We start from the raw sequence: 23,571 nt of genomic DNA, 5'->3' as shown, positions 1-23,571 counted from the left end.
TCCCCTACTCTCCAGCAGCGGACTGTCCGTCAAGTCTAATGCAGGACAATGGGCTCTGGTTTGTGCTTGATGATGTCAGAGGATCTGGAGGATAAACTGCGTGATTGGAGGACGCCTGGGGGAGTGGAGAATCAGGTAGGGACAACTGCCTTTTGCGGACTGCTAGACCTCAACAAATATTTAACCCTTGCAGTGGAGCTGCATTTTTCCTTCCCTGAAGTTCAATGCCAATCAACTGCCCAATACAAGCCATTCCTGATCTACATTTGTAGCCATAATTGAAAGTGTTTTGTAGACATTGGGTGATCATTGGAATGGATGTGATTGAGACGCTTGGTTTAACTCATGAATGGACGATGACTGAAGACAATAGAACCAATGTCATATGGGGCATAGTAACTTCAATGAACAATCTCAGCATAAACAAGGTACCCCTAAACTGTGGGGCCCAAAGTTTGGGATCCATGTGTAAAAAGTCCTCATTCTAGTGGCAAATCAGGCGATGGGGGGGGGGGGGTGTTACCTCAGGATAGTCCAGATCCAGTTTTTAGGCAGACGAAGTCTAAATTCTCCACTGCAGGTGGACGAGTTTGGGGTGGAGGAACTTGACTAGTCTGCACAGAGTCCTGACCTTAACCCGATAGAACACCTTTGGGATGAATTAGAGCGGAGACTGCGAGACAGGCCTTCTCTCCAACATTAGTGCCTGACATCACAAATGCGCCTCTGGAAGAGACACACTTCTAAACCTTGTGGACAGCCATCCCAGAAGAGTTGAAGCTGTTATAGCTGCAAAGGGTGGGCCAACTCAATATTGAACCCTACGGACTAAGAGTGGGATGCCATTAAAGTTCATGTGTGTGTAAAGGCAGGCGTCACAATACTTTTGGTAATATAGTGTATATATATATATAAAAGAAAGAAGAATAAATACACACACAAATATATAAATACCTTTATAAATATATATTAAAAAAAATATATATATATATATATATATAAATAAATCACCTTTCACTTTAGATAAAATGACAAAACGCGTTGGATGCATAATCCGAGGCGGTTTACAATGTGTAAGAACAGGCTGACAATACACAAGCTCTGACTTCTTACATGTAGCCGGGTGATTTCCACATTATTAAAAACCAGCTCACAAAGGAAAGGACGGGGCCACATTCTGTGATGATTACAAAACCCCAATGATTGTAGTCAGCTTACATAACTAATTCCATGCAAATCTATACACGTATAATAATTAAAAGGACATTCCAGTTAAACATGAATATTTTGCAGTTTCTTTTCCTCGGGGGATAAAGCCAACCCGCTGAGTGGCTTTAATTTTCATCCTGGAATTTATCTGGTGTGCTTGGATGAGCCCCTACCTAAATCCCTACAGATGTCTCATTTTCAGAACGGCTCAGAGTGTGAGCTGGTGAAAGCAGGGCCAAGATTGTAATACTGTAGTATTTTTAAAGGACAGGTTCAGTTTATGTTAAAACCCCGCAGCCCTCCTCTGCAGCCCTCTAAATACAGAAAGCTGAACCCCTCCACCCCCACCCTTACCTCTTCTAATGGTGATGACCATCTCCATTGTCCACATCCCGGCTAGAAAAAATCTAGTGCCCGTGACTGTGGACTAATGTCCCATAGACCTGAATGGGAGGTAACTGTACTGAAGGAGAAATTACACATTTAAGTCTTTGGGCGTTAACGTGTAGGCATGGGCAGCCTGGCAGTAGTTTTCACTGGTCAGGATGTAGGCAACTTGGGAGGCTTCTGCTACCAAACTAGACTAAACACTTGGGGGGGGGGGGGTAAAAGGGAGAGCTGAGCTACTAAGCCACTAATGGGAGGGGAAGCTGAGCTGTTGAGTCACTGCTGAGAGGGGGAGCAGAGTGTGCTTAGTTTTTAAGCTCCTGATGGGAGGTGGGAGCAGGGGATTCTCTAAATGGGAGGGGGCCAGGTGGAGCTGAGCTGCTTAGTTACTGCTCAGACCAAGGTGTAAATGTTTAGAATGGCTACTGAGTCACTGCTGTAGGAATGAGCAGGGGAATTTGAGCTTTGTTGCCAACCGGTGGTCCATGGTCCACGAGAAAATTTTGGTGGTCCCCAGGGGTTCTGCCAAAAGTCAACATTGTGGCGGTTGTATACCGCCCAATGTTATTTCCAGTGTTGTTCTCAATACTGTCATCGCACATTGATACCTGATGTCTCCTTTGTAGTTCTGGCTCCTGTGAGGGAGGCACCAGGAGTAGTGCAGAGAGCGGGAGGTGGACTTCCAATGGCAGCGCTCTTCACAGACTGTGGGAGGGAGCACGGAGCTTGAGCACATGGCTGGATAAGGAAGTGAGATCCAATGATGACTCTGTGTAAGGTAGCAGTGGGGGGGAAGGGGGCAGAGAGCGGTAGCATTGTGTATATAAGGCAGCAAAGTTATCCAAGGGGAGGGGGCAGAGAGCCAGAGCATTATGTGTATAAGGCAGCAGTCTGATCTGGGAGGGGGGCAGAGAGTCGGAGCATTGTGTGTATAAGGCAGAAGTGTGATCCAGGGGAAGTGGGGCAGAGAGGCAGAGCATTGTGTGTATAAGGCAGCAGTGTGATCCAGGGGGAGTGGGGTAGAGAGTCAGAGCATTGTGTGTATAAGGCAGCAGTGTAAACCAGGGGGAGAGGGCAGAGAGCCGGAGCATTGTGTTTAAGGTAGAAGTGAGATCGAGGGTGAGGAGGGCAGAGAGTCAGAGCACTGTGTGTATAAGGCAGCAGTCTGATCCGGGAGGGGGGCAGAGAGTCGGAGCATTGTGTGTATAAGGCAGCAGTGTGATCCAGGGGGAGTGGGGCAAAGAGCCGGAGCATTGTGTGTATAAGGCAACAGTGTAAACCAGGGGGAGAGGACAGAGAGCCGGAGCATTGTGTGTATAAGGCAGCAGTGTAATCCAAGGGGAGGGGGCAGATAGTTGGAGCATTGTGTGTATAAGGCAGCAGTCTGATCCGGGAGGGGGGCAGAGAGTCAGAGCATTGTGTGTATAAGGCAGCAGTGTGATCCAGAGAGAGGGGGGCAGAGAGCCGGAGCATTGTGTGTATAAGGCAGCAGTGTGATCCAGAGGGAAGGGGCAGAGAGCTGGAGCATTGTGTTTAAGGCAGCAGTGTGATCTAGAGGGAGGGGAGCAGAGAGCCAGAGCATTGTGTGTATAAGCAGTGTGATCCGGGGGATTGGGGGCAGAGAGCTGGAGAATTGTGTGTATAAGGCAGCAGTATGATCAATGGTGGAGAGGGTGCAGAGAGCTGAAACATTGTGAGTATAAGCCAGCAGGGTGATCCAGGGGGAGGGGGGGGGGGGGAGGGAGCCAGAGCATTATGTATAAAAGGCATGCAAAATTCACGTTAGCGATCCGGGTAATTCAAAATTGTCAGTTTAGTGTTCTGTGAGTTCGGAAAGGGCTGGGGACCACTGGTTTAGAGAACAACTTCGATAACTCCAGTGCTTCTGCTGAAAACTTTGAGAATGAATTTCTCCATCATGACTATAGCTATAGGGGTTACCCAGGGCTTGTTTTCCCTGGCAATAGCTGGAACCACAAGGGGCCGGTATGCCTCTGCAGATTGGACAGTGAAGGGGCCTTAGAACATGATAAAAGTCATCCCTCTGCTGCTCCATTACTTTCCTACTGTCAGCATGCTCCTTGTCTGCACATGTGCACTGTAGAAGAGCTTACTTGGACTCTAGTCTGATGTGCTGGGAACCCCTCATAATGGGCACAACAGGTGTACAGACCTGGGAACTCAGCATAGGGATGGTGGGAGCCCCTCTAATGGGCACAGCAGGTGTACAGACCCAAGAACTCAGCAGAGGGATGGTGGGATGGTGCTGACAGGAAGAGAGAGCAGGGTGACAGAAACAGGATGGGGGCGGGACCAGGATGACCTGGGCTCAGTGTAGGTGGGCTGAATGATACTCAATGTAATACCGAGGACATCTAGTGGCAGGAAAAATGCTGCAGTGAAAAATCTTTAAACTGGAGCTAAATATTAATCACTTCTTTTTCTTTTATCTAATTTTTTGTCACTTGTGGTATTACACATCCTGATGCAAGCATTGCACAGAGGTTCCAGAATCACCTCCAACCAGTTCTCCGTCTATACAGAGTTTGTATGTTCCTCCCATGTTTGTGTGAGTTTTCCTCTAAACACTCCAATATCCTCTGCAGAATATATCAGCGCCATATAAACCAACGCCAAGAACACTGCTTGGGTCTATACTGCTATGGGACTGACATTAGATTGTAAGCTCCAGTGGGGCAGCGACTGATAGCACTCTGTAAAATTTGTTGGAATATATTAATTATGTAAAACAATAAAATATATAAGTGGTGGCAGTATGCTGCTCTCAGGACATACTGTATATACTGTAAAGAGCTGCAGAATTATACAAAATGTAATATTCATAATCAAATATTAATATTATTATTAAATAAAAATATAATATAAATCATCAATTATTATTATTATTATTAATAATATTAATAATAATAATCATCATTATATAAAAAGCAAAATATAACACATAATATAAAAAAAATAGCAAATAATAAAATACATATATAAAAATATAATATCATTCATTAATTAATTATATTATTAGCAAACAATATATAAAAATGTAATGAATATATATATATATATATATATATATATTTATTATAAAATATAAAATAAATGTAAAATAAATAAAAATCAAATATTAATAATCAATTATTAATATTAATAACCAATGTATAAAACAATAATATATTTTATATTAATAAAATATAAAAAAATATATACAAACATAATATTAATAATTAGTTATTAATGTTATTAATCAATATATTGATTAATGTTATTAATCAATATATGCAAATATAATATATAATATAAAATAATAACATATAAAATAAATATTTAAAAAAAGAATATTAATAATAAAATATTATTATTTCCAATAATCAATATTGATGATAAGCAAGGCAGATATATATATATACACAGTGCCTTGCGAAAGTATTCAGCCCCCTTGAACTTTTTGACCTTTTGCCACATTTCAGGCTTTAAACATAAAGATATAAAACTGTAATTTTTTAGTGGGACACAGTCATGAAGTGGAACGAAATTTATTGGATATTTCAAACTTTGTTAACAAATAAAAAACTGAAAAATTGGGCGTGCAAAATTATTCAGCACCTTTACTTTCAGTGCAGCAAACTCTCTCCAGAAGTTCAGTGAGGATCTCTGAATGATCCAATGTTGACCTAAATGACTAATGATGATAAATAGAATCCACCTGTGTGTAATCAAGTCTCCGTATAAATGCACCTGCACTGTGATAGTCTCAGAGGTCCGTTTAAGGCTCGGGTCACACTATTGCGATGCGGGAAGGCTGCGAATTCGCAGCCTTTTCCCGCATCGCACACGCACCCCCGGCAGTTCACACTGCCATATGCGATACGCTGGGGGTGTCAATGTAATCTTAACGACACCCCCAGTTTGATCGCATATCGCAGTGCGATCGTGCAGTTCGCACAGGATGGGATCGCACAAGTGTGAACCGCTGTGCGATCCGATCCTGATGCGGCTGCAAAAATGCCTCCTGTGCGTGTTTGCACCGGGTGCGATGCGAATTTAGCCATACAAACTGTATGGCTAAACTCGCACCGCACAGCTGATCGCATGTAATGTCGGAGCAGTGCGCTCCGACATTACATGCGAACCCGGCACTCGCATGAGTGTGAACCGGGTCTAAAGCGCAGAGAGCATCATGAAGAACAAGGAACACACCAGGCAGGTCCGAGATACTGTTGTGGAGAAGTTTAAAGCCGGATTTGGATACAAAAAGATTTCCCAAGCTTTAACCACTTAAGCCCCAGCCCTATTTCGGACACTTTTTGTTTACAAGTTTAAATCAGTATTTTTTCCTAGAAAACTACTTAGAATCCCCAAACATTATATATATTTTTTTAGCAAAGACTCTGGAGAATAAAATGTCGGTCATTGTAATATTTTTTATCACGCGGTATTTGCGCAGCGGTCTTTAAAGCGCCATTTTTTTGGAAAATTTTTGAAAAATCACATTTCACTAATTTTAAAAAATACTAAACAGTAAAGTTAGCCCATTTTTTTTGTATATTGTGAAAGAACATGTCACGCCGAGTAAATAGATACCCAACATGTTACGGTTTAAAATTGCGCCCCCCCCCCCCCCCGTGGGATCGCGACAAACTACGGTCAATAGAGATCTCAATCTGCGACGCTTTAAATTTATTTAACGGTTACCAGTTTTGAGTTAGAGTGTAGCTCTTTTTTTTAAATTATTGCTCACGCTCTGGCGATCGCGGCGATACCTCACATGTGTGGTTTGAACAGCGATTTCATTTGCGGCTCGACTTCCGTATACGTTTTTTTTTGTGCGCGAGATAACGGTGACGGGGGCGGCTAAATTTTTTTTTTTTTTTTCCCATTTATTTTATTTATTTTTTTAACTTTATTAAAGTTTTTAAAAAAAAAAAAATCTGATCACTTTTATTGCTGTCACAAGCAATGTAAACATCCCTTGTGACACCAATATGTAGTGACAGGTACACTTTATGGAGGGATCGAGGGTCTAAAAGACCCTAGACCCCTCCACTACACTTCCCTGTATGCAAAACTCCAAAAACAGCATTTTTGCATACAGCCGTTTTTCAAATTTGCCGCCTTTTGCAGCACAGTAACCCGGAAGTGACGTCATGGACGCCGCCTCCGGGTTACGTCATCGGAGACCCGATCGATGCCGTTTCCGGCATTCATCGGGACTCCATCCAGCCGGCGGACGTGCCGGCTGGGTGCTCGGGGCTCCCGGTGGAACGGGAGCCCCGGGCAAAGCCACGGAAGGCGGCGGGAGGGGGGGACGTCCCCTCCCGCCCCCCCGGGTACCGATCGAGCGGCTCCCGAGCCGCATCGGTCGGTACCGACGGAAAGCCAACCGTCGGCTCTAAACCACGGTACCGGGATGGTGCCTCTAGCTAGAGGCATCATCCCGGTACACTACCGCAAAGTTTACCGACGTAGACCTACGTTAGTATGCGGTAAGTGGTTAAACATCCCAAGGAGCACTGTGCAAGCGATAATATTGAAATGGGAGGAGTATCAGACCACTGCAAATCTACGAAGACCTGGCCGTCCCTCTAAACTTTCAGCTCATACAAGGAGAAGACTGATCAGAGATGCAGCCAAGAGGCCCATGATCACTCTGGATGAACTGCAGAGATCTACAGCTGAGGTGGGAGACTCTGTCCATAGGACAACAATCAGTCGTATACTGCACAAATCTGGCCTTTATGGAAGAGTGGCAAGAAGAAAGCCATTTCTTAAAGATATCCATAAAAAGTGTAGTTTAAAGTTTGCCACAAGCCACCTGGGAGACACCAAACATGTGGAAGAAGGTGCTCTGGTCAGATGAAACCAAAATCGAACTTTTTGGCAACAATGCAAAACGTTATGTTTTGGCGTAAAAGCAACACAGCTCATCACCCTGAACTCACCATCCCCACTGTCAAACATGGTGGTGGCAGCATCATGGTTTGGGCCTGCTTTTCTTCAGCAGGGACAGGGAAGGTTAAAAGTGATGGGAAGATGGATGGAGCCAAATACAGGACCATTCTGGAAGAAAACCTGAGGGAGTCTGCAAAAGACCTGAGACTGGGACGGAGATTTGTCTTCCAACAAGACAATGATCCAAAACATAAAGCAAAATCTACAATGGAATGGTTCACAAATAAACATATCCGGGTGTTAGAATGGCCAAGTCAAAGTCCAGACCTGAATCCAATCGAGAATCTGTGGAAAGAACTGAAAACTGCTGTTCACAAACGCTCTCCATCCAACCTCACTGAGCTCAAGCTGTTTTGCAAGGAGGAATGGGCACAAATTTCAGTCTCTCGATGTGCAAAACTGATAGAGACATTCCCCAAGCGACTTACAGCTGTAATCGCAGCAAAAGGTGACGCTACAAAGTATTAACTTAAGGGGGCTGAATAATTTTGCACGCCCAATTTTTCAGTTTTTTATTTGTTAAAAAAGTTTGAAATATCCAATAAATTTTGTTCCACTTCATGACTGTGTCCCACTTGTTGTTGATTCTTCACAAAAAATTACAGTTTTATATCTTTATGTTTGAAGCCTGAAAAGTGGCAAAAGGTTGAAAAGTTCAAGGGGGCCGAATACGTTCGCAAGGCACTGTATATATATAATTTTTTTTTCTTATTAAATGATGCAGACTATGCCAGGTCATTATCTTCTGATATAGATACACATTATCTATCTATCTATCTATCTATCTATCTATCTATCTATCTATCTATCTATCTATCTATCTATCTATCTTTCTTATATACATAATGGTTATATGTACTTGATCATAATAATATTATTAAAAATAATAATAATAATAATCAATATATAAACAGCAAAATATGACATATAATATAAAAAATAGGAAATAATACAATGTAAAATACATATATAAAAATATAACATCATTCATTAATTATTAATATTATTAACAACCAATATATAAAAATATAATATATATGATAACATATAAGAAAAAAATAAATGTAAAATAAATAAATAAAAATATAATATTAATAATCAACTATTATTATTAATAACCAATGTATAAAACAATAATATATTTTATAAAATATAAAAAAATGTAATGTAATAAAATATAAAAAAATATACAAATATAATATTAATAATCAGTTATTAATCAATATATTGATTAATGTTATAAATCAATATATGCAAATATAATATATATATAAGCAATGTCAGATTCTTATCAAAGAAAAGAAAAAATATAATAACAAATACAAGTGACAGTGATTAAGGAATTAGATTGTAAGCTCCACTGACACAAAGGCAGAAGTATTGGTTTTATGTACTTTATAAAATGTTTCAGTCCTCATCGGAACCTTATCAACCAACACAGACAAGACAAATACAACTGTTACTGTGCTTGGGGTATTAGATTGTAATCTAAAATGTCAGCTGTCAGCGCTTAGGTGGTCTGGAAAAGCAGCGTGCAATATGTGTGAATATACAAACACAAAAAGTACATAAAAAAGCGCTGCTTTCTTCTTTTTTATGTGATAGATTGTAAGCTCTGCTGGCACAAAGGAACATGGAACCTGTTATAGGTACTTTATATTGGTGCCCAAACACACTTTGATAAATTATCAATTTTTTTCTTTTTCTGATCGATCCCTCCCGATAGGACTATTCTTGCTATAGTCAACAGGCCACACACAGGAAAATTGGTTTTAATCGATAGTTTGGACGATACAATCGTACGATATTGATCGTATCTCTGTTTCAACCGTGCAAATTCATAAACTGATTGATCGAAATAAAATTAAATGCATGACCAAAGAATTTCAGTGCTGCTAATGGTTGCAAAACAATCGATAATTTTCCACCCTGGCTGATTGACTTAATTGAATCTGATCTAAACCGAATCTAAATGGATCAGAGGAGAAGTCATGGCTCATATTCAATCGTTGTGATCAAATCGCACTTTGATCGTATAATAATAAAAATCAAATCCTGTATGGCCACCATAAGTCAGATGCTTATCAATCAATACAGACATACTTGTATAAATAAAAGTGACAGTCACTGAGACATCAGATTGTAAGCTCCGCAGACACAAATGCACATGTAATCGTTACATACACTTATATTATATATACTTTATAAAATGATGCAAACCATGTCAGATCCTTATCAATATAGACATAAAAATAAATACAAATGTCACTCTGTTTGGGGTATTAGATTGCAAGCTCTGCTGACAGAAAGCAAGATAGAAATTGCTATATGGACTTTATATTGCAGACTACGGCAGATCCTTATCAATAGATAATATAGACATAGAAATAAAGACAAATGTCTCTGTATTCGGGGATAAGATTGCAAGCTCTGCTGACACAAAAGAACCTAAAAATAGTTATATGTCCTTTATAAAGCAGACTAAGTCATATCCATATCAGTCGATATGTTCTTATATGTCCATGTGAATCCGATATACAATATAAATAATGCAGACTATGTCAGATCCTTAACCAATCGATACAGATATGGAAATAAATACATAGAGTATGTGCATGTGTTTGGTTTATTAGATTGTAAGCTCACCTGACACTATGGGGTTGATTTACTAAAGGCAAATAGACTGTGCACTTTGCAAAGTGCAGTTTCTTCAAAGCTTAGTAAATGAGGAAAAGTTTCACTTTGCAAAGAATACCCAATCACGTCCAAGGAAACTTAACCACTTCTGGACCGGAAGATTTTCCCCCGTTAATGACCAGGCCATATTTTGCTATTCGGCACTGCGTTACTTTATTGGACAATTGCGCAGTCGTGCGACGCTGTACCTAAATAAAATTTATGTCCTTTTTTTCCCAGAAATAGAGCTTTCTTTTGGTGGTATTTGATCACCTCTGCGATTTTTTTTTTTTTTTTTTTTTTTTTGCGCTATAAACAAAAAAAGCGACAATTCTGAAAAAAAAAAAAACACACTATTTTTTACATTCTGCTATATAACATTCCCAAAAAAAAAATTTAAAAACCAAAATTCTTTAACCACTTGCCGACTGCGCACAGTATATTTACTGCGGCAGTCAGCCCCTCACAGGCAGAGTGACGTAGATCTACGTCACCAGCCTGTGAGGGTCTAGGGAGCTCCCGCGCGCCCCCGGAGGCGCGCTCCCGCGTGGTCACGGACCCCCCCGCGCGTGTGACCGGCGGACCCGATCGTCGGTGCAGAGGGAGAAAGGCAGGCGGCTGATGTAAACAAGCCGCCTGTCATTCTCCCCTGTGTAGAAACAGTGATCATACGGTTCTATTATGTAGGACCGTTGATCACTGTTTCTACAGCTCAAGCCACAGCCAATCACAGTTAGAATCACGCCCCTAGGGACACACACAGCCCCTCCCTCTCAAATAAAGTTAACCCCTTCACTACCAGTGTCATTTTGCAGTAACAGTGCATATGTATAGCACTGATTACTGCAGTAATGTCCCTGGTAACCCCAAAAGTGTCAAAAATGTCAGTCAAGGGTCCGATCTGTCCGCCGCAATGTTGCAGTCCCGCAAAAAAAATCGCAGATCGGCACCATTATGCGTTTAAAAAAAAACAACAAAAATGACAAAAATCTTTCCCTTTGTTAGTAAACGCGATAACTTTTGCGCAAACCAATCAAAATACGCTTTTTGCGATTTTTTTTTTACCAAACATATGTAGCAGAAAACAAATTGGCCGAAAATGTTAAAAAATTTTGATTTTTACATTTATTTTTTTTGGGGAATTTGATATAAAAAAATGTGAAAAATATTGTTATTTTTGCAAAATTTACACTCTTTTTTTGTTTATAGCGCATGATCAAAAAATCGCACAGGTGATCAAATACCACCAAAAGAAAGCTCTGTTTGTGGGAAAAAAAGGACATCAAATTTGTTTAGGTGCAGCGTCGCACGACCACGCAATTTTCCGTTAAATTTACGCAGTGCCGAATCGCAAAATAGGCCCTGGTCAGGAAGGGGGTAAAATCTTCCGGGGCTTAAGTGGTTAACATTTTAGGCCAATTTGTTTTCTGCTACATATTTTTGGTAAAAAAAAATTGCAATAAGCGTATTTTGATTGGATTGCAGAAAAGTTATCGCATCTACAAACTACGGGAAAGATTTATGTCATTTTTATTGTTTTTTTTTTTTTACTAGTAATGGCGGTGATCTGCAAATTTTTGCGTGACTGCGACACTGCGGCAGACCGATCGGACCCCTAACTGACATTTTTGACACTTTTGGGGGGACCAGTGACATTACTACAGTAATCAGTGCTAAAAATATGCACTGTTGCTGTAATAATGGCACTGGCAGGGAAGGGGTTAACATTGTGGGTGATCAAGGGGTTAAATGTGTACCTAGGGGCGTGTTTCTAACTGTGCGGGGGCGTGGCTTGTGGAATGACCATAGAGACCTGTGTTCTTATATAGAAGGATCACAGGCGCTCTGATCATTCCAGGTAGAAGAACGGTCAGATGTGTTTACAACAGCCGACCGTTCTTCTCTCTCTGCGGGGAGCGATCGCGGGTTCCCGGCGGCGGACCCTCCTGCCCCATGCATCGGCTTTCCCGCTGACGGGTGCCCACCGCCGGCAGCGCACGCTTGCCCCCTAGCTGCAGGCGCGCATCCGACGTAGACCTTCGTCGGTTTGCCTGGGAGAGCCACACTACCGCAGTATATAGGCGGCGTGTGGTCGGCAACCAGTTAAAAAAACAGCATTTTTTTGCACATGATTGGATGATGGAAGTCAGCAGATGTTCTGCTCATTTACTAAGCTCTGGAGCAAATGCCCTTTCAGAGTGCAACTGCACTTTGCAAAGTGCACAGTCTGTTTGCCTTTAGTAAATTAACACCAAAGTCACATAAAACTTGTTCTATGTACTTTATAAAGTGATGAAGACCATGTCAGATCCCTATCAATTGATATGAATTCAGATGTAAATGTGGTTGAGGCATTAGATTAGGGGTCTCAAACTGGCGGCCCTCCAGCTGTTGGGGAACTACAAGTCCCATCATGCCTTTGCCTATGAGAGTCATGCTTGTAAGTGTCCCTTCACACGGGCGTTCTGCCGAGGCGGACTCCGTTTTGCTCAACGGGGGATCGATCCGCTGATCCCCGCTGAGCAGGTGGATGACAGGTCCATCTCCGCTCACTGTGCTGAGACTGACCTGTCAGAGCCCCGCTCTCCTCTATGGGGAGATCGGATAAAATCAGACCGCCTGTCCGTTTTCACTCCATCTCATCCATCAGACGGATGCAAAATAGGGTTACCATCCGTCTGGATTTCATGAACAGGATCGGATTGGATAGCAGCAGATGTCAGCGGACATATCACCGCTGACATCCGCTACTCCATGTAGGGGGTGAATAGAACATCCGATCAGATCCACCTGAAAAACTGACAGGCAGACCTGATCGGAAAGCCCGTATGAAAAGGGCCTTACTGTCAGCCTTGCAATGACTTAATGGGAATTGTAGTTCTGCAACAGCTGGAGGGCCATCAGTTTGAGACCCCTGCATTAGATTGTAAGCTCTGCTGGTGCAGGGACCTTTCTAATGCTGGTGTACCCTTCCCAATGCAGCCACAAAGGCACATGTAAAGGATTATACTGTATGTACTTTATAAAATGATGCAGATTGTGTCTGGGGCATTAGATTGTAAGCTCTGTTGGTGCAGGGACCGTGGCAAAAGACTCAATTAGATTCTATGAGATCCTTATCAATCAATACAGACATATGCATAAATGTGACTGTGTCTGGGGCAATAGATTGTAAGCTTCGCTGGTGCAGGGATGGAGGTGAATGACTCAATGTACCCTTCTCAATGCAGCCATCAAGGCATACAGTAAATGAATGCAGGGCCGCTGTTAGAAATCACAGGGCCCCATACAGTCTACCTGATTGTGACTGTGTCTGCGGCATTAGATTGTAAGCTCTGCTGGTGCAGGGACTACTCAATGTACCCTTCCAACTGCATAAATTGTGACTGTGTCTGCGGCATTAGATTGTAAGCTCTGCTGGTGCAGGGACTACTCAATGTACCCTTCCAACTGCAGAAATTGTGACTGTGTCTGCGGCATTAGATTGTAAGCTCTGCTGGTGCAGGGACTACTCAATGTACCCTTCCAACTGCAGAAATTGTGACTGTGTCTGCGGCATTAGATTGTAAGCTCTGCTGGTGCAGGGACTACTCAATGTACCCTTCCAACTGCAGAAATTGTGACTGTGTCTGCGGCATTAGATTGTAAGCTCTGCTGGTGCAGGGACTACTCAATGTGCCCTTCCAACTGCATAAATTGTGGCTGTGTCTGTGGCATTGGATTGTAAGCTCTGCTGGTGCAGGGACTGTAGTCAATGACTCAACGTACCCTTCCAACTGCAGAAATTGTGACTGTGTCTGCGGCATTAGATTGTAAGCTTCCCTGGTGCTGAGATGAATGTACTCAATGTATGCTAAGTTCCTAGAATAGATCCTTATCAATTGATTATTGTACCCCAATGTATCTCCTCCCAGTTCCTTATCAATAGATAAAGATATATACATAAATGTGACTGTCTCTGCAGCATTTGATTGTAAGCTCCATTCACAAAAGGCACACGTAATGGTTATATATACTTCATAAATTGACGCAGACTACGCCAGGTCCTTATGAATCGATATAGACATAGAAGACTGTAAGCTCTGTTGACACCAAGACATATGACAATTGTAATATGTATTTCATAAAATGATGCAGACAATGTAGGATCAATCAAAACAGGCATATACATAAATGTGACTGTGTCTGGGGCATTCAATTGTAAGCTCTGATGGTGCAGGGACGAAGTGAAGAACTCAATGTACCCTTCCCAAGGCAGCCAAAATGGCACATGGAAATGGTAATATGTACTTCATATGATGATGCAGACTGGGTCAGATCTTTATCAATCAATATAGACATAAATATGATTGTGTCTGGGGCATTAGAGCGTAAGCTCTGCTGGTGCCGGTATCATGGTAAAAGACTCTATCAGATCCTATGAGATCCCTATAAATTAATATATACATATCTGTAAATGCGCTTGGTTCTGGGGCATTAGATTGTAAGCTTTGCTGGTGCAGGGACCGTGGTAAAAGGCTCTATTAGATCATATAAGATCTTTGTTAAGTAATATAGACATCTGTAAATTAAATTGTTCTGAGGCATTAGACTGTAAGTTCTGCTGGTGGAGGGACTGTGGTAAAAGAGTCTATTAGATCATATGAGATCTTTATCAATCAATATAGACATATCTGTAAATGTGATTGATTCTGGGTAATTAGATTGTAAGCTCTTCTGGTTCAGGGAGCATAGTATAAGACTCTAACAGATTCAATGAGACCCTCGTCAAGCAATACAACCATATACGTAAATGCGATTGTTTCTGGGGCATTAGAGTGTAAGCTCTACTGGTGCAGGTACCGTAGTAAAAGACTATTAGATCCTCTTACATTGTTATCAGTCAATATAAATGTATCTATAAATGTGATTGGTTCTGGGGCATTAGAGTGTAAGCTCTGATGGTGCAGGGACCAAAGTGAATGACTCAATGTAACCTTCCCAATGCAGCCACCATGGCACATGCAAGTGGTAATATATACTATGCACTTTATAAAATGATGCCGACTGGGTCAGATCTTTATCAATAGACATGAATGTGACTGTGTCTGGGGCAGTAGATTGTAAGCTTTGCTGGTGCAGGTACCATGGTAAAAGACTCTATTAGATCCCATGAGATCTTTATCGATCAATACAGACACATCTGTTCATGTAATTGGTTCTGGGGCATTAGATTGTGAGCTCTGCTGGTGCAGGGACTGTGGTAAAAGACTCTATTAGATCCTATGAGATCTTTATCAATCAATATAGATATATCTGTAAATGTGATTGGTTCTGAGGAATTAGATTGTAAGCTCTGGTTGTTCAGGGACCATGGTTTAAGACTAGCAGATTTAACGAGATCCTTATCAATCAATACAACCATATAGGTAAATGGGATTGGTTCTGGGGCATTAGATTGCAAGCTCTGCTGGTGCAGGGACTGTAATAAAAGACTATTAGATCCTATGAGATCTTTATCAGTCAATATAGATATATCTGTAAATGCAATTGGTTCTGGGGCATTAGATTGTGAGCTCTGCTGGTGCAGGGACCGTTGTAAAAGAGTCTATTCGATCATATGAGCTAAATGTGATTGGTTCTGGGGCATTCGATTGTGAGCTCTGCTGGTGCAGGGACTGTGGTAAAAGAGTTCATTAGATCCTACGAGATCTTTATCAATCAATATAGACATATCTGTAAATGCCATTGGTTCTGGGGTATTAGATTGTAAGCTCTGCTGGTGCAGTGACTATAATAAAAGACTATAAGATCCTATGAGATCTTTATCAATCATTATAGATATATCTGTAATTGTGATTGGTTCTGGGGCATTAGATTGTAAGCTCTGCTGGTGCAGGGACTGTGGTAAAAGAGTTCATTAGATCCTATGAGATCTTTATCAATCAATATAGATAGATCTGTAAATGTGATTGGTTCTGGGGCATTAGATTGTGAGCTTTGCTGGTGCAGGGACTGTGGTAAAAGAGTCTTGTATATCCTATGAGCTCTTTATCAATCATTATATACATATCTGTAAATGTGATTGGTTCAGGGGCATTAGATTGTGAGCTCTGCTGGTGCAGTGACTGTGGTAAAAGATTATATTAGATCCTATGAGATCTTTAGCAATCAATATAGACAGATCTGTAAATGCGATTGGTTCTGGGGCATTAGATTGTAAGCTCTGCTGGTGCAGGGACCGTAGTAAAAGAGTCTATTAGATCATATGAGCTAAATGTGATTGGTTCTGGGGCATTAGATTGTGAGCTCTGCTGGTGCAGGGACTGTGGTAAAGGAGTCTATTAGATCCTATGAGATCTTTATCAATCAATATAGACATATCTGTATGCGATTAGGTTCTCGGGCATTAGATTGCGAGCTCTGCTGGTGCAGGGACTGTGGTAAAAGAGTTTATTAGATCCTATGAGATCTTTATCAATATAGATAGATCTGTAATTGTGATTGGTTCTGGGGCATTAGATTGTGAGCTCTGCTGGTGCAGGGACTGTGGTAAAAGACTCTATTAGATCCTATGAGATCTTTATCAATCAATACAAGCATATCTGTAAATGTGATTGGTCCTGGGGCATTAGATTGTGAGCTCTGCTGGTGCAGGGACTGTGGTAACAAAGTCTGTTATATACTATGAGCTCTTTATCAATCAATATAGATAGATCTGTGTATGCGATTGGTTCTGGGGCATTAGATTGTGAGCTCTGCTGTTGCAGGGACTGTGGTAAAAGATTCCATTAGATCCTATGAGATCTTTATCAATCAATATAGACAGATCTGTAAATGTGATTGGTTCTGGGGCATTAGATTGTGAGCTCTGCTGGTGCAGGGACTGTGGTAAAAGACTCTATTAGATCATATGAGATCTTTATCAATCAATACAAGCATATCTGTAAATGTGATTGATCCTGGGGCATTTGATTGTGAGCTCTGCTGGTGCAGGGACTGTGGTAACAGAGTCTGTTCTATACTATGAGCTCTTTATGAATCAATATAGATAGATCTGTGTATGCGATTGGTTCTGGGGCATTAGATTGTGAGCTCTGCTGGTGCAGGGACTGTGGTAAAGGAGTCTATTGGATCCTATGAGACCTTTATCAATCAATATAGATAAATCTGTAAATGTGATTGGTTCTTGGGAATTAGATTGTAAGCTCTGGTTGTTCAGGGACCATGGTTTAAGACTCTAGAAGATTCAACGAGATCCTTATCAATCAATACAACCATATATGTAAATGTGATTTGTTCTGGTGCATTAGATTGTGAGCTCTGCTGGTGCAGGGACCGTGGCAAAAGACTCTATTAGATCCTATGAGATCTTTATCAATCAATACAGACATATCTGTATATGTGATTGGTTCTGGGGCATTAGATTGTGAGCTCTGCTGTTGCAGGGACTGTGATAAAAGAGGTTATTAGATCCTATGAGCTCTAAATCAATCAATATAGATAGATCTGTAAATGTGATTGGTCCTGGGGCATTAGATTGTGAGCTCTGGTGGTGCAGGGACCGTTGTAAAAGACTCTATGAGCTCTTTAGCAATCAATATAGATATATATTTATATGCGATTGGTTCTGGGGCATTAGATTGTGAGCTCTGCTGGTGCAGGGATTGTGATAAGAGGTGATATCAATCAATATAGACATATCTGTATATGCGATTGGTCCTGGGGCATTAGATTGTGAGCTCTGCTGGTACGAGGTAGCTGATTCAATGATGTAGGCTCTCAGCACTATGTACACAGAATGAATACATTGCATATATGTAACAATGTAACGCCTTCCAGTAAAACAAGCGGCATTCCATCATACAGATACGCTGCGCTCCGGCTTGCAGATCTCAGGGTTGGGGTGAAGATTTTTGCACCCTGGCAGTAAGGATTTTACCTATCTGCAGAATACAGAGCATGCCTCACACGAAGGGCATAGGATTGGATAGCAGCATCGTATTGCCATGGAGCCGCCTGTCCTGCAGAGCTTGCAATCTACACCTCCTCGTCCCTCTAGGGATGGCATGAAGCATGCGATCCTACCTAGCTGACGGAGGCTGCTGCATTTTCTCCCCAGCGTTTCGGAGACACAGGAGGACAGATGGTGGAGGGGGGGAATAAAAAGAAAAAAAATCTTCTGCCGCTGACAGCTGTGTGATTGAACGGCGGGCGGCTGTGGCTCCTTACACAAACATCGTCCCCGGAGTCACTCCATTCCCTGCACGGCTTCCAGATCGGCTCCCGCTTTGCCGGTGCACCGGGGACGGACAGCCCCGGTCTCTGCGCTCGGAGGAGGAGGAGGAGAGGGAGGAGAACGATGCTTAATCCTCCGCAGATTGTTTCATGTGTGAGAAGAACAATGCACATCCTTCCATTTAAATCTGAATGGCGGGGAGGGTTGGGGTGTGCTGGGCTCTGATTGGAGAAATGGTTCCGGGGGGCTGTCGGGAGCCGAACGAGGAAAAAATTGGGGATTTCTTTCTGATTTTTTTCTTTTTTGCAGAACTGCAGATTGAAGGAAAGATCAAAGTCTGTGTGAATGAAAGGCGCTGATATCTGCTGTGTGAGGAGCATGGAGTGTGTGCTGTGTGAGGAGCATGGAGTGTGTGCTGTGTGAGGAGCATGGAGTGTGTGCTGTGTGAGGAGCTGATAGAATGCACATTGAGGCAAATGTGGGGTGCCCAGTGAGGTAAATGTGGGGTGCACATTGAGGGGACAGTAAGGTAAATGTGGGGTGCACTGAGAGGTATATGTGGGGTGGACAGTAAGGTAAATGTGGGGTGCACTGAGAGGTATATGTGGGGTGGACAGTAAGGTAAATGTGGGGTGCACTGAGAGGTATATGTGGGATGTGTAATGAGGAGAAGGTAAGGTCCATCTTGGGTGCACAGTGAGGGGAAAATGAGGTAAATGTGGGGTTTACCGTGAGGGGACAGTGAGGTAAGTGTGGGGCACACAATGAGGGGACAGTGAGGTAAATGTAGGGTGCACAGTGAGGGGACAGTAAGGTAAATGTGGGGTGCACATTGAGGGGACAGTGAGGTAAATGTGGGGTGCACAGTGAGGGGACAGTGAGGTACATGTGGGGGGGGACAGTGAGGTAAATGTGGGGTGCACAGTGAGGGGACAGTGAGGTACATGTGGGGTGAACAGTGAGGGGACAGTAAGGTAAATGTGGGGTGCACATTGAGGGGACAGTGAGGTAAATGTGGGGTGCACGTTGAGGGGACAGTGAGGTAAATGTGGGGTGCACTGTGAGGGGACAGTGAGGTAAATGTGGAGTGCACTGTGAGGGGACAGTGAGGTAAATGTAGGGTGCACAATGAGGGGACAGTGAGGTAAATGTAGGGTGCACAGTGAGGGGACAGTAAGGTAAATGTGGGGTGTACAGTAGGGGACAGTGAGGTAAATGTGGGGTGCACAGTGAGGGGACAATGAGGTACATGTGGGGTGAACAGTGAGGGGACAGTGAGGTAAATGTGGGGTGTACAGTGAGGTGTGTGTGGGGTGCACAGTGAGGGGACAGTGAGGTACATGTGGGGTGAACAGTGAGGGGACAGTGAGGTAAATGTGGGGTGTACAGTGAGGTGTATGTGGGGTGCACAGTGAGGTACATGTGGGGTGCACAGTGAGGGGAAAGTGAGGTAAGTGTGGGGTGTACAGTGAGGGGACAGTGAAGTAAATGTGGGGTGTACAGTGAGGTGAATGTGGGGTGCACAGTGAGTGGACAGTGTGGTAAATTTGGGGTGTACAGTGAGGTAAATGTGGGGGCATAGAGTGAGGGGACAGTGGTGAAAATGTGGGGTGCACAGTGAGGTATATGTGGGATGTGTAATGAGGAGATAGTAAGGTCCATCTTGGGTGCACAGTGAGGTGAATGTGAGGCATAGAGTGAGGGGACAGTGAGGTAAATGTGGGGTGCACAGTGAGGTATATGTTAAATGTGTAATGAGGATACAGTAAGGTCCATCTTGTGTGCACAGTGAGGTGAATGTGGGGTGTAGAGTGAGGGGACAGTGAGGTAAATGTGGGTGCATAGTGAGGTAAATGTGGGGTGCACTGAGAGGTATATGTGGGATGTGTAATGAGGAGAAGGTAAGGTCCATCTTGGGTGCACAGTGAGGGGACAATGAGGTAAATGTGGGGTTTACCGTGAGGGGACAGTGAGGTAAGTGTGGGGCGCACAATGAGGGGACAGTGAGGTAAATGTGGGGTGCACAGTGAGGGGACAGTAAGGTAAATGTGGGGTGCACATTGAGGGGACAGTAAGGTAAATGTGGGGTGCACATTGAGGGGACAGTGAGGTAAATGTGGGGTGCACAGTGAGGGGACAGTGAGGTAAATGTGGGGTGCACAGTGAGTGGAAAGTGAGGTAAATGTGGGGTGCACAGTGAGGTAAATGTGGGGTGCACAGTGAGGGGACAGTGAGGTAAATGTGGGGTGCACTGTGAGGGGACAGTGAGGTAAATGTGGGGTGCACAGTGAGTGGAAAGTGAGGTAAATGTAGGGTGCACAGTGAGGGGACAGTGAGGTAAATGTAGGGTGCACAGTGAGGGGACAGTAAGGTAAATGTAGGGTGCACAGTGAGGGGACAGTGAGGTAAATGTAGGGTGCACAGTGAGGGGACAGTGAGGTAAATGTGGGGTGCACTGTGAGGGGACAGTGAGGTAAATGTGGGGTGCACAATGAGGGGGACAGTGAGGTAAATATGGGGTGCACAGTGAGGGGACAGTGAGGTAAATGTGGGGTGCACTGTGAGGGGACAGTGAGGTAAATGTGGGGTGCACAGTGAGGGGACAGTGAGGTAAGTGTGGGGTGCACAATGAGGGGGACAGTGAGGTAAATGTGGGGTGCACAATGAGGGGATAGTGAGGTAAATGTAGGGTGCACAGTGAGGGGGACAGTGAGGTAAATTTGGGGTGTACAGTGAGGTAAATGTGGGGGCATAGAGTGAGGGGACAGTGGTGAATATGTGGGGTGCACAGTGAGGTATATGTGGGATGTGTAATGAGGAGATAGTAAGGTCCATCTTGGGTGCACAGTGAGGTGAATGTGAGGCATAGAGTGAGGGGACAGTGAGGTAAATGTGGGGTGCACAGTGAGGTAAATGTGGGGTTCACTGTGAGGGGACAGTAAGGTAAATGTGGGGTGCACTGAGAGGTATATGTGGGGTGGACAGTAAGGTAAATGTGGGGTGCACTGAGAGGTATATGTGGGTGGACAGTAAGGTAAATGTGGGGTGCACTGAGAGGTATATGTGGGATGTGTAATGAGGAGAAGGTAAGGTCCATCTTGGGTGCACAGTGAGGGGAAAATGAGGTAAATGTGGGGTTTACCGTGAGGGGACAGTGAGGTAAGTGTGGGGCGCACAATGAGGGGACAGTGAGGTAAATGTAGGGTGCACAGTGAGGGGACAGTAAGGTAAATGTGGGGTGCACATTGAGGGGACAGTGAGGTAAATGTGGGGTGCACAGTGAGGGGACAGTGAGGTACATGTGGGGGGGACAGTGAGGTAAATGTGGGGTGCACAGTGAGGGGACAGTGAGGTACATGTGGGGTGAACAGTGATGGGACAGTAAGGTAAATGTGGGGTGCACATTGAGGGGACAGTGAGGTAAATGTGGAGTGCACTGTGAGGGGACAGTGAGGTAAATGTAGGGTGCACAATGAGGGGACAGTGAGGTAAATGTAGGGTGCACAGTGAGGGGACAGTAAGGTAAATGTGGGGTGTACAGTAGGGGACAGTGAGGTAAATGTGGGGTGCACAGTGAGGGGACAGTGAGGTACATGTGGGGTGAACAGTGAGGGGACAGTGAGGTAAATGTGGGGTGTACAGTGAGGTGTATGTGGGGTGCACAGTGAGGTACATGTGGGGTGCACAGTGAGGGGAAAGTGAGGTAAGTGTGGGGTGTACAGTGAGGGGACAGTGAAGTAAATGTGGGGTGTACAGTGAGGTGAATGTGGGGTGCACAGTGAGGGGACAGTGTGGTAAATTTGGGGTGTACAGTGAGGTAAATGTGGGGGCATAGAGTGAGGGGACAGTGGTGAAAATGTGGGGTGCACAGTGAGGTATATGTGGGATGTGTAATGAGGAGATAGTAAGGTCCATCTTGGGTGCACAGTGAGGTGAATGTGAGGCATAGAGTGAGGGGACAGTGAGGTAAATGTGGGGTGCACAGTGAGGTATATGTTAAATGTGTAATGAGGATACAGTAAGGTCCATCTTGTGTGCACAGTGAGGTGAATGTGGGGTGTAGAGTGAGGGGACAGTGAGGTAAATGTGGGTGCATAGTGAGGTAAATGTGGGGTGCACTGAGAGGTATATGTGGGATGTGTAATGAGGAGAAGGTAAGGTCCATCTTGGGTGCACAGTGAGGGGACAATGAGGTAAATGTGGGGTTTACCGTGAGGGGACAGTGAGGTAAGTGTGGGGCGCACAATGAGGGGACAGTGAGGTAAATGTGGGGTGCACAGTGAGGGGACAGTAAGGTAAATGTGGGGTGCACATTGAGGGGACAGTAAGGTAAATGTGGGGTGCACATTGAGGGGACAGTGAGGTAAATGTGGGGTGCACAGTGAGGGGACAGTGAGGTAAATGTGGGGTGCACAGTGAGTGAAAAGTGAGGTAAATGTGGGGTGCACAGTGAGGGGACAGTGAGGTAAATGTGGGGTGCACAGTGAGGTAAATGTGGGGTGCACTGTGAGGGGACAGTGAGGTAAATGTGGGGTGCACTGTGAGGGGACAGTGAGGTAAATGTAGGGTGCACAGTGAGGGGACAGTGAGGTAAATGTAGGGTGCACAGTGAGGGGACAGTAAGGTAAATGTAGGGTGCACAGTGAGGGGACAGTGAGGTAAATGTAGGGTGCACAGTGAGGGGACAGTGAGGTAAATGTGGGGTGCACTGTGAGGGGACAGTGAGGTAAATGTGGGGTGCACAATGAGGGGGACAGTGAGGTAAATATGGGGTGCACAGTGAGGGGACAGTGAGGTAAATGTGGGGTGCACTGTGAGGGGACAGTGAGGTAAATGTGGGGTGCACAGTGAGGGGACAATGAGGTAAGTGTGGGGTGCACAATGAGGGGGACAGTGAGGTAAATGTGGGGTGCACAATGAGGGGATAGTGAGGTAAATGTAGGGTGCACAGTGAGGGGGACAGTGAGGTAAATTTGGGGTGTACAGTGAGGTAAATGTGGGGGCATAGAGTGAGGGGACAGTGGTGAAAATGTGGGGTGCACAGTGAGGTATATGTGGGATGTGTAATGAGGAGATAGTAAGGTCCATCTTGGGTGCACAGTGAGGTGAATGTGAGG

General features: G+C 43.9%; 1 protein-coding gene across 1 annotated transcript in view; it reads right to left on the bottom strand.

The window, feature by feature from the left end:
- LOC309546122 (galactosylgalactosylxylosylprotein 3-beta-glucuronosyltransferase 1-like) overlaps positions 1-18,368 on the bottom strand; it is a 299,237-nt gene extending 280,869 nt beyond the window's left edge. Inside the window, exon 1 of the mRNA XM_082245654.1 lies at positions 18,304-18,368. The gene's annotated coding sequence lies outside the window, so the exon portion shown is untranslated. The remainder of the gene's footprint in view (positions 1-18,303) is intronic.
- Between the last annotated feature and the right edge of the window lie 5,203 nt (positions 18,369-23,571).

The sequence above is a fragment of the Pelophylax lessonae genome (genome assembly GCF_965119305.1).
Source record: "Pelophylax lessonae genome assembly, chromosome: 2".
Taxonomy (NCBI): Eukaryota; Metazoa; Chordata; class Amphibia; order Anura; family Ranidae; genus Pelophylax; species Pelophylax lessonae.
The sequence above is the reverse complement of the archived record's forward strand: the minus strand, read 5'-3'. Positions and strand labels throughout refer to the sequence as shown.